Here is a 12,822-nt window from a genome sequence, read left to right on the forward strand (position 1 = left end):
TAGATCTATATATCTGGCTTTATCTCTAGATGTTGGGCTTTACCTCTACATTTTGGGCTCTACCTCTAGGTATTGGTATTTACATTTAGATTTTTGACTTTAAATCTGGAAGTTGAGCTTTACATCTAGACTTTGGGATTTACCTCTAGATTTTGGGATTTAACTCTAGAATTTGGGTTTGAAATCTATATATTTTGCTTTTCCTCTAGATGTTGGGCTTTACCTCTAGATATCTGGCTTTAATTCTAGATGTTTGGTTTTACCTCTAGATATTGGTCTTTACCTCTAGATGTTGGGCTTTCGATCTAGAAGTTGTGCTTTTCATCTAGATTTTGGGCTTTACGTCTAGATATTGGACTTTACCTCTAGATGTAGGGTTTTACATCTAGATGTTTTGCTTTACATTTAGATGTTGGTCTTTATCTCTAGATGTTGGATTATACCTCTATATGTTGTGCTTCACCTCTAGATGTTAGGCTTTACCTCTAGATGTTTGGATTACATCTAGATGTTTTGCTTTACATTTAGATGTTCGGCTTTATCTCTAGATTTTGGGTTTTAAATCTATATATTTGGCTTTATCTCTAGATGTTGGGCTTTATCTCTAGATTTTGGGCTCTAACACTAGGTATTGGTGTTTCCCTCTAGATTTTGGACTTTAACTTTGGAAGTTGGGCTTTACATCTAGATGTTGGGATTTAACTCTAGAATTTGGGTTTGAAATCTATATATTTTGCTTTTCCTCTAGATGTTGGGCTTTACCCCTAGATATCTGGCTTTACATCTAAATGTTGGGCTTTACCTCTAGATTTTGGGTTTTAAATATATATATATTTGGCTTTTCCTCTAGATGTTGGGCTTTACCTCTAGATTTGGGGTTTTACATCTAGATGTTTGCCTTCACCTCTGTAAGTTGGGCTTTACCTGCAGACATTGGGCTGTAGGACTAGATGATGGGCTTTACCTCCAGACGTTGGGCTTTACCTCTAGATATCTGGCTTTACCTCTAGATGTTGGGTTTTACCTCTAGCTATTGGTCTTTACCTCTAGATGTTGGGCTTTAGATCTAGAAGTTGTGCTTTTCATCTAGATTTTGGGCTTTACGTCTAGATATTGGGCTTTAGGTCTAGATATTGGGCTTTACCTCTAGATTTTGGGTTTTACATCCTGGTGTTTGCCTTCACCTCTGTAACTTGGGCTTTACCTGCAGCCATTAGGCTGTAGGACTAGATGATGGGCTTTACCTCTAGAAGTTGAGCTTTACATCTAGATTTTGGGCTTTACCTCTAAATGATGCGCTTAAACTCTAAATATTGGGCTTTACCTCTAGATGTTGGGCTTTAGATTTAGAAGTTGGGATTTACATCTATATTTTGGGCTTTAGATCTAGAAGTTGGGATTTATATCTAGATTTTGATCTTTACGTCTAGATATTGGGCTTTACCTCTAGATTTTGGGTTTTATATCTATATATTTGGCTTTTCCTCTAGATGTTGGGCTTTACCCCTAGATATCTGGATTTACCTGTAGATGTTAGGCTTTACCTCTAGATGTTTGGATTACATCTAGATGTTTTGCTTTACATTTAGATGTTCGGCTTTATCTCTAGATTTTGGGTTTTAAAACTATATATTTGGCATATCTCTAGATGTTGGGCTCTAACTCTAGGTATTGGTGTTTACCTCTAGATTTTGGACTTTAACTCTGGAAGTTGGGGTTTACCCCTAGATGTTGGGATTTAACTCTAGAATTTGGGTTTGAAATCTATATATTTTGCTTTTCCTCTAGATGTTGGGCTTTACCTCTAGATATCTGGCTTTACCTCTAGATGTTGGGTTTTCCCTCTAGATATTGGTCTTTACCTCGAGATTTTGGGTGTTAGACCAAGAATTTGGGCTTTACATCTAGATTTTGGGCTTTACGTCTAGATATTGGGTTTTACTCTAGGTTTTGGGTTTTAAATCTATATATATTTGGCTTTTCCTCTAGATGTTGGGCTTTACATCTAGATTTGGGGTTTTACATCTAGATGTTTGCCTTCACCTCTGTAAGTTGGGCTTTACCTGCAGACATTGGGCTGTAGGACTAGATGATGGGCTTTACCTCCAGACGTTGGGCTTTACCTCTAGATATCTGGCTTTACCTCTAAATGATGCGCTTAAACTCTAAATATTGGGCTTTTCCTCCAGATGTTGGGCTTTAGATTTAGAAGTTGGGCTTTACAACTATATTTTCGGCTTTAGATCTAGAAGTTGGGCTTTACATCTAGATTTTGGGCTTTACATCTAAATATTGGGCTTCACCTCTAGATTTTGGGGTTTAGATCTATATATCTGGCTTTATGTCTAGATGTTGGGCTTTACCTCTACATTTTGGGCTCTACCTCTAGGTATTGGTATTTACATTTAGATTTTTGACTTTAAATCTGGAAGTTGAGCTTTACATCTAGACTTTGGGATTTACCTCTAGATGTTGGGATTTAACTCTAGAATTTGGGTTTGAAATCTATATATTTTGCTTTTCCTCTAGATGTTGGGCTTTACCTCTAGATATCTGGCTTTACCTCTAGATGTTGGGTTTTACCTCTAGATATTGGTCTTTACCTCTAGATGTTGGGCTTTCGATCTAGAAGTTGTGCTTTTCATCTAGATTTTGGGCTTTACGTCTAGATATTGGGCTTTACCTCTAGATTTTGGGTTTTATATCTATATATTTGGCTTTTCCTCTAGATGTTGGGATTTACCCCTAGATATCTGGATTTACCTGTAGATGTTGGGCTTTACCTCTAGATTTTAAGTTTTCCATCTGGATTTTTGGCTTCTCTCTAGAATCTGGGCTTTACCTCCAGACGTTGGGCTTTACCACTAGATGTTGGGTTTTACCTCTAGATGTTGGTCTTTAGGTCTAGATATTGGACTTTACCTCTAGATGTAGGGTTTTACATCTAGATGTTTTGCTTTACATTTAGATGTTGGTCTTTATCTCTAGATGTTGGGTTATACATCTATATATTGTGCTTCACCTCTAGATGTTAGGCTTTACATCTAGATGTTTGGATTACATCTAGATGTTTTGCTTTACATTTAGACGTTCAGCTTTATCTCTAGATTTTGGGTTTTAAATCTATATATTTGGCATATCTCTAGATTTTGGGCTCTAACTCTAGGTATTGGTGTTTACCTCTAGATTTTGGACTTTAACTCTGGAAGTTGGGCTTTACCTTTAGATATTGGGATTTAACTCTAGAATTTGGGTTTGAAATCCATATATTTTGCTTTTCCTCTAGATGTTGGGCTTTAACTCTAGATATCTGGCTTTACCTGTAGATGTTGGGTTTTACCTCTAGATATTGGTCTTTACCTCTAGATTTTGGGTGTTAGATCTAGAATTTGGGCTTTACATCTAGATTTTGGGCTTTAGATCTAGAAGTTGGGGTTTACATCTAGATTTTGGGCTTTACGTCTAGATGTTGGGATTTAACTCTAGAATTTGGGTTTGAAATCTATATATTTTGCTTTTCCTCTAGATGTTGGGCTTTACCTCTAGATATCTGGCTTTACCTCTAGATGTTGGGCTTTACCTCTGGATTTTGGGTTTTAAATATATATATATTTGTTTTTTCCTCTAGATGTTGGGCTTTACCTCTAGATTTGGGGTTTTACATCTAGATGTTTGCCTTCACCTCTGTAAGTTGGGCTTTACCTGCAGACATTGGGCTGTAGGACTAGATGATGGGCTTTACCTCCAGACGTTGGGCTTTACCTCTAGATATCTGACTTTACCTCTAGATGTTGGGTTTTACCTCTAGCTATTGGTCTTTACCTCTAGATGTTGGGCTTTAGATCTAGAAGTTGTGCTTTTCATCTAGATTTTGGGCTTTACGTCTAGATATTGGGCTTTAGGTCTAGATATTGGGCTTTACCTCTAGATTTTGGGTTTTAAATCTATATATTTGGCTTTTCCTCTAGATGTTGGGCTTTACCTCTAGATTTTGGGTTTTACATCCTGATGTTTGCCTTCACCTCTGTAAGCTGGGCTTTACCTGCAGCCATTAGGCTGTAGGACTAGATGATGGGCTTTACCTCTAGAAGTTGAGCTTTACATCTAGATTTTGGGCTTTACCTCTAAATGATGCGCTTAAACTCTAAATATTGGGCTTTACCTCTAGATGTTGGGCTTTAGATTTAGAAGTTGGGATTTACATCTATATTTTGGGCTTTAGATCTAGAAGTTGGGATTTATATCTAGATTTTGATCTTTACGTCTAGATATTGGGCTTTACCTCTAGATTTTGGGTTTTATATCTATATATTTGGCTTTTCCTCTAGATGTTGGGCTTTACCCCTAGATATCTGGATTTACCTGTAGATGTTAGGCTTTACCTCTAGATGTTTGGATTACATCTAGATGTTTTGCTTTACATTTAGATGTTCGGCTTTATCTCTAGATTTTGGGTTTTAAAACTATATATTTGGCATATCTCTAGATGTTGGGCTCTAACTCTAGGTATTGGTGTTTACCTCTAGATTTTGGACTTTAACTCTGGAAGTTGGGGTTTACCCCTAGATGTTGGGATTTAACTCTAGAATTTGGGTTTGAAATCTATATATTTTGCTTTTCCTCTAGATGTTGGGCTTTACCTCTAGATATCTGGCTTTACCTCTAGATGTTGGGCTTTACCTCTAGATTTTGGGTTTTAAATATATATATATTTGTTTTTTCCTCTAGATGTTGGGCTTTACCCCTAGATATCTGGCTTTACCTCTAAATGTTGGGATTTACCTCTAGATTTTGGGTTTTAAATATATATATATTTTGCTTTTCCTCTAGATGTTGGGCTTTACCTCTAGATATCTGGCTTTACCTCTAGATGTTGGGTTTTACCTCTAGCTAGTGGTCTTTACCTCTAGATGTTGGGCTTGCGATCTAGAAGTTGTGCTTTTCATCTAGATTTTGGGCTTTACCTCTAGATGTTGGTCTTTAGGTCTAGATATTGGACTTTACCTCTAGATGTAGGGTTTTACATCTAGATGTTTTGCTTTACATTTAGATGTTGGTCTTTATCTCTAGATGTTGGGTTATACCTCTATATGTTGTGCTTCACCTCTAGATGTTAGGCTTTACCTCTAGATGTTTGGATTACATCTAGATGTTTTGCTTTACATTTAGATGTTCGGCTTTATCTCTAGATTTTGGGTTTTAAATCTATATATTTGGCTTTATCTCTAGATGTTGGGCTTTATCTCTAGATTTTGGGCTCTAACACTAGGTATTGGTGTTTCCCTCTAGATTTTGGACTTTAACTTTGGAAGTTGGGCTTTACATCTAGATGTTGGGATTTAACTCTAGAATTTGGGTTTGAAATCTATATATTTTGCTTTTCCTCTAGATGTTGGGCTTTACCCCTAGATATCTGGCTTTACATCTAAATGTTGGGCTTTACCTCTAGATTTTGGGTTTTAAATATATATATATTTGGCTTTTCCTCTAGATGTTGGGCTTTACCTCTAGATTTGGGGTTTTACATCTAGATGTTTGCCTTCACCTCTGTAAGTTGGGCTTTACCTGCAGACATTGGGCTGTAGGACTAGATGATGGGCTTTACCTCCAGACGTTGGGCTTTACCTCTAGATATCTGGCTTTACCTCTAGATGTTGGGTTTTACCTCTAGCTATTGGTCTTTACCTCTAGATGTTGGGCTTTAGATCTAGAAGTTGTGCTTTTCATCTAGATTTTGGGCTTTACGTCTAGATATTGGGCTTTAGGTCTAGATATTGGGCTTTACCTCTAGATTTTGGGTTTTACATCCTGGTGTTTGCCTTCACCTCTGTAACTTGGGCTTTACCTGCAGCCATTAGGCTGTAGGACTAGATGATGGGCTTTACCTCTAGAAGTTGAGCTTTACATCTAGATTTTGGGCTTTACCTCTAAATGATGCGCTTAAACTCTAAATATTGGGCTTTACCTCTAGATGTTGGGCTTTAGATTTAGAAGTTGGGATTTACATCTATATTTTGGGCTTTAGATCTAGAAGTTGGGATTTATATCTAGATTTTGATCTTTACGTCTAGATATTGGGCTTTACCTCTAGATTTTGGGTTTTATATCTATATATTTGGCTTTTCCTCTAGATGTTGGGCTTTACCCCTAGATATCTGGATTTACCTGTAGATGTTAGGCTTTACCTCTAGATGTTTGGATTACATCTAGATGTTTTGCTTTACATTTAGATGTTCGGCTTTATCTCTAGATTTTGGGTTTTAAAACTATATATTTGGCATATCTCTAGATGTTGGGCTCTAACTCTAGGTATTGGTGTTTACCTCTAGATTTTGGACTTTAACTCTGGAAGTTGGGGTTTACCCCTAGATGTTGGGATTTAACTCTAGAATTTGGGTTTGAAATCTATATATTTTGCTTTTCCTCTAGATGTTGGGCTTTACCTCTAGATATCTGGCTTTACCTCTAGATGTTGGGTTTTCCCTCTAGATATTGGTCTTTACCTCGAGATTTTGGGTGTTAGACCAAGAATTTGGGCTTTACATCTAGATTTTGGGCTTTAGATCTAGAATTTGGGCTTTACATCTAGATTTTGGGCTTTACGTCTAGATATTGGGTTTTACTCTAGGTTTTGGGTTTTAAATCTATATATATTTGGCTTTTCCTCTAGATGTTGGGCTTTACATCTAGATTTGGGGTTTTACATCTAGATGTTTGCCTTCACCTCTGTAAGTTGGGCTTTACCTGCAGACATTGGGCTGTAGGACTAGATGATGGGCTTTACCTCCAGACGTTGGGCTTTACCTCTAGATATCTGGCTTTACCTCTAAATGATGCGCTTAAACTCTAAATATTGGGCTTTTCCTCCAGATGTTGGGCTTTAGATTTAGAAGTTGGGCTTTACAACTATATTTTCGGCTTTAGATCTAGAAGTTGGGCTTTACATCTAGATTTTGGGCTTTACATCTAAATATTGGGCTTCACCTCTAGATTTTGGGGTTTAGATCTATATATCTGGCTTTATGTCTAGATGTTGGGCTTTACCTCTACATTTTGGGCTCTACCTCTATGTATTGGTATTTACATTTAGATTTTTGACTTTAAATCTGGAAGTTGAGCTTTACATCTAGACTTTGGGATTTACCTCTAGATGTTGGGATTTAACTCTAGAATTTGGGTTTGAAATCTATATATTTTGCTTTTCCTCTAGATGTTGGGCTTTACCTCTAGATATCTGGCTTTAACTCTAGATGTTGGGGTTTACCTCTAGATATTGGTCTTTACCTCTAGATGTTTGGCTTTCGATCTAGAAGTTGTGCTTTTCATCTAGATTTTGGGCTTTACGTCTAGATATTGGGCTTTACCTCTAGATTTTGGGTTTTATATCTATATATTTGGCTTTTCCTCTAGATGTTGGGCTTTACCCCTAGATATCTGGATTTACCTGTAGATGTTGGGCTTTACCTCTAGATTTTAAGTTTTCCATCTGGATTTTTGGCTTCTCTCTAGAATCTGGGCTTTACCTCCAGACGTTGGGCTTTACCACTAGATGTTGGGTTTTACCTCTAGATGTTGGTCTTTAGGTCTAGATATTGGACTTTACCTCTAGATGTAGGGTTTTACATCTAGATGTTTTGCTTTACATTTAGATGTTGGTCTTTATCTCTAGATGTTGGGTTATACATCTATATATTGTGCTTCACCTCTAGATGTTAGGCTTTACCTCTAGATGTTTGGATTACATCTAGATGTTTTGCTTTACATTTAGACGTTCAGCTTTATCTCTAGATTTTGGGTTTTAAATCTATATATTTGGCATATCTCTAGATTTTGGGCTCTAACTCTAGGTATTGGTGTTTACCTCTAGATTTTGGACTTTAACTCTGGAAGTTGGGCTTTACCTTTAGATATTGGGATTTAACTCTAGAATTTGGGTTTGAAATCCATATATTTTGCTTTTCCTCTAGATGTTGGGCTTTAACTCTAGATATCTGGCTTTACCTGTAGATGTTGGGTTTTACCTCTAGATATTGGTCTTTACCTCTAGATTTTGGGTGTTAGATCTAGAATTTGGGCTTTACATCTAGATTTTGGGCTTTAGATCTAGAAGTTGGGGTTTACATCTAGATTTTGGGCTTTACGTCTAGATGTTGGGATTTAACTCTAGAATTTGGGTTTGAAATCTATATATTTTGCTTTTCCTCTAGATGTTGGGCTTTACCTCTAGATATCTGGCTTTACCTCTAGATGTTGGGCTTTACCTCTAGATTTTGGGTTTTAAATATATATATATTTGTTTTTTCCTCTAGATGTTGGGCTTTACCTCTAGATTTGGGGTTTTACATCTAGATGTTTGCCTTCACCTCTGTAAGTTGGGCTTTACCTGCAGACATTGGGCTGTAGGACTAGATGATGGGCTTTACCTCCAGACGTTGGGCTTTACCTCTAGATATCTGACTTTACCTCTAGATGTTGGGTTTTACCTCTAGCTATTGGTCTTTACCTCTAGATGTTGGGCTTTAGATCTAGAAGTTGTGCTTTTCATCTAGATTTTGGGCTTTACGTCTAGATATTGGGCTTTAGGTCTAGATATTGGGCTTTACCTCTAGATTTTGGGTTTTAAATCTATATATTTGGCTTTTCCTCTAGATGTTGGGCTTTACCTCTAGATTTTGGGTTTTACATCCTGATGTTTGCCTTCACCTCTGTAAGCTGGGCTTTACCTGCAGCCATTAGGCTGTAGGACTAGATGATGGGCTTTACCTCTAGAAGTTGAGCTTTACATCTAGATTTTGGGCTTTACCTCTAAATGATGCGCTTAAACTCTAAATATTGGGCTTTACCTCTAGATGTTGGGCTTTAGATTTAGAAGTTGGGATTTACATCTATATTTTGGGCTTTAGATCTAGAAGTTGGGATTTATATCTAGATTTTGATCTTTACGTCTAGATATTGGGCTTTACCTCTAGATTTTGGGTTTTATATCTATATATTTGGGTTTTCCTCTAGATGTTGGGCTTTACCCCTAGATATCTGGATTTACCTGTAGATGTTAGGCTTTACCTCTAGATGTTTGGATTACATCTAGATGTTTTGCTTTACATTTAGATGTTCGGCTTTATCTCTAGATTTTGGGTTTTGAAACTATATATTTGGCATATCTCTAGATGTTGGGCTCTAACTCTAGGTATTGGTGTTTACCTCTAGATTTTGGACTTTAACTCTGGAAGTTGGGGTTTACCCCTAGATGTTGGGATTTAACTCTAGAATTTGGGTTTGAAATCTATATATTTTGCTTTTCCTCTAGATGTTGGGCTTTACCTCTAGATATCTGGCTTTACCTCTAGATGTTGGGTTTTACCTCTAGATATTGGTCTTTACCTCTAGATTTTGGGTGTTAGATCTAGAATTTGGGCTTTACATCTAGATTTTGGGCTTTAGATTTAGAAGTTGGGCTTTACATGTAGATTTTGGGGTTTAGATCTATATATCTGGCTTTATCTCTAGATGTTGGGCTTTACCTCTACATTTTGGGCTCTACCTCTAGGTATTGGTATTTACATTTAGATTTTTGACTTTAAATCTGGAAGTTGAGCTTTACATCTAGACTTTGGGATTTACCTCTAGATTTTGGGATTTAACTCTAGAATTTGGGTTTGAAATCTATATATTTTGCTTTTCCTCTAGATGTTGGGCTTTACCTCTAGATATCTGGCTTTACCTCTAGATGTTTGGTTTTACCTCTAGATATTGGTCTTTACCTCTAGATGTTGGGCTTTCGATCTAGAAGTTGTGCTTTTCATCTAGATTTTGGGCTTTACGTCTAGATATTGGGCTTTACCTCTAGATTTTGGGTTTTATATCTATATATTTGGCTTTTCCTCTAGATGTTGGGCTTTACCCCTAGATATCTGGATTTACCTGTAGATTTTGGGCTTTACCTCTAGATGTTGGGATTGAACTCTAGAATTTGGGTTTGAAATCTATATATTTTGCTTTTCCTCTAGATGTTGGGCTTTACCTCTAGATATCTGGCTTTACCTCTAGATGTTGGTTTTTACCTCTAGATATTGGTCTTTACCTCTAGATTTTGGGTGTTAGATCTAGAATTTGGGCTTTACATCTAGATTTTGGGCTTTAGATCTAGAAGTTGGGCTTTACATCTAGATTTTGGGCTTTACGTCTAGATATTGGGCTTTACCTCTAGATTTTGGGTTTTAAATCTATATATTTGGCTTTTCCTCTAGATGTTGGGCTTTACCTCTAGATTTTGGGTTTTACATCTAGATGTTTGCCTTCACCTCTGTAAGTTGGGCTTTACCTGCAGACATTGGGCTGTAGGACTAGATGATGGGCTTTAAATCCAGACGTTGGGCTTTACCTCTAGATATCTGGCTTTACCTCTAAATGATGCGCTTAAACTCTAAATATTGGGCTTTTCCTCCAGATGTTGGGCTTTAGATTTAGAAGTTGGGCTTTACAACTATATTTTCGGCTTTAGATCTAGAAGTTGGGCTTTACATCTAGACTTTTGGCTTTACGTCTTGATATTGGGCTTTACCTCTAGATTTTGGGTTTTAAATCTATATATTTGGCTTTTCCTCTAGATTTTGGGTTTTACATTTGGATGTTTGCCTTCACCTCTGTAAGTTGGGCTTTACCTGCAGACATTGGGCTGTAGGACTAGATGATGGGCTTTACCTCCAGACGTTGGGCTTTACCTCTAGATATCTGGCTTTACCTCTAGATGTTGGGCTTTACCTCTAGATATTGGTCTTTACCTCTAGATGTTGGGCTTTAGATCTAGAAGTTGGGCTTTACATCTAGATTTTGGGCTTTACGTCTAGATATTGGGCTTCACCTCTAGATTTTGGGGTTTAGATCTATATATCTGGCTTTATCTCTAGATGTTGGGCTTTACCTCTACATTTTGGGCTCTACCTCTAGGTATTGGTATTTACATTTAGATTTTTGACTTTAAATCTGGAAGTTGAGCTTTACATCTAGACTTTGGGATTTACCTCTAGATGTTGGGATTGAACTCTAGAATTTGGGTTTGAAATCTATATATTTTGCTTTTCCTCTAGATGTTGGGCTTTACCTCTAGATATCTGGCTTTACCTCTAGATGTTGGGTTTTACCTCTAGATATTGGTCTTAATCTCTGTATTTTCTGCGTTCGATCTAGAATTTGGGCTTTACATCTAGATTTTGGGCTTTAGATCAAGAAGTTGGGCTTTACATCTATATTTTGGGCTTTACGTCTTGATATTGGGCTTTACCTCTAGATTTTTGGTTTTAAATCTATATATTTGGCTTTTCCTCTAGATGTTGGGCTTTACCTCTAGAAGTTGAGCTTTACATCTAGATTTTGGGCTTTACCTCTAAATGATGCGCTTAAACACTAAATATTGGGCTTTACCTCTAGATGTTGGGCTTTACATCTATATTTTGGGCTTTAGATCTAGAAGTTGGGCTTTACATCTAGATTTTTGGCTTTACGTCTAGATATTGGGCTTCACCTCTAGATTTTGGGGTTTAGATCTATATATCTGGCTTTATCTCTAGATGTTGGGCTTTACCTCTACATTTTGGGCTCTACCTCTAGGTATTGGTATTTACATTTAGATTTTTGACTTTAAATCTGGAAGTTGAGCTTTACATCTAGACTTTGGGCTTTACCTCTAGATGTTGGGATTGAACTCTAGAATTTGGGTTTGAAATTTATATATTTTGCTTTTCCTCTAGATGTTGGGCTTTACCTCTAGATATCTGGCTTTACCACTAGATGTTGGGTTTTACCTCTAGATATTGGTCTTTATCTCTAGATTTTGGGCGTTAGATATAGAATTTGGGCTTTACATCTAGATTTTGGGCTGTAGATCAAGAAGTTGGGCTTTACATCCAGATTTTGGGCTTTACGTCTAGATATTGGGCTTTACCTCTAGATTTTGGTATTTAAATCTATATATTAGGCTTTTCCTCTAGATGTTGGGCTTTACACCTAGATATCTGGCTTTACCTCTAGATGTTGGTCTTTACCTCTAGATTTTGGGTTTTAAATATATATATATTTGGCTTTTCCTCTAGATGTTGGGCTTTACCTCTAGATTTGGGGTTTTACATCTAGATGTTTGCCTTCACCTCTGTAAGTTGGGCTTTACCTGCAGACATTGGGCTGTAGGACTAGATTATGGGCTTTACCTCCAGACGTTCGGCTTTTCCTCTAGATATCTGGCTTTACCTCTAGATGTTGGGTTTTACCTCTAGATACTGGGCTTTACCTCTAGATTTTGGGTGTTAGATCTAGAATTTGGGCTTTACATCTAGATTTTGGGCTTTAGATCTAGAAGTTGGGCTTTACATCTAGATTTTGGGCTTTACGTCTAGATATTGGGCTTTACCTCTAGATTTTGGGTTTTAAATCTATATATTTGTCTTTTCCTCTAGATGTTGGGCTTTACCTCTAGATTTTGAGTTTTCCATCTGGATTTTTGGCTTCTCTCTAGAATCTGGGCTTTACCTCCAGACGTTGGGCTTTACCACTAGATGTTGGGTTTTACCTCTTGATGTTCATCTTTAGGTCTAGCTATTGGACTTTACCTCTAGATGTAGGGTTTTACATCTAGATGTTTTGCTTTACATTTAGATGTTGGTCTTTATCTCTAGATGTTGGGTTATACCTCTATATGTTGTGCTTCACCTCTAGATGTTAGACTTTGCCTCTAGATGTTTGGATTACATCTAGATGTTTTGCTTTACATTTAGATGTTCGGCTTTATCTCTAGATTTTGGGTTTTAAATCTATATATTTGGCTTTTCC

Source organism: Leptosomus discolor, unplaced genomic scaffold, assembly GCF_034619465.1.
Source record: "Leptosomus discolor isolate bLepDis1 unplaced genomic scaffold, bLepDis1.hap2 HAP2_SCAFFOLD_31, whole genome shotgun sequence".
Classification (NCBI taxonomy): domain Eukaryota; kingdom Metazoa; phylum Chordata; class Aves; order Leptosomiformes; family Leptosomidae; genus Leptosomus; species Leptosomus discolor.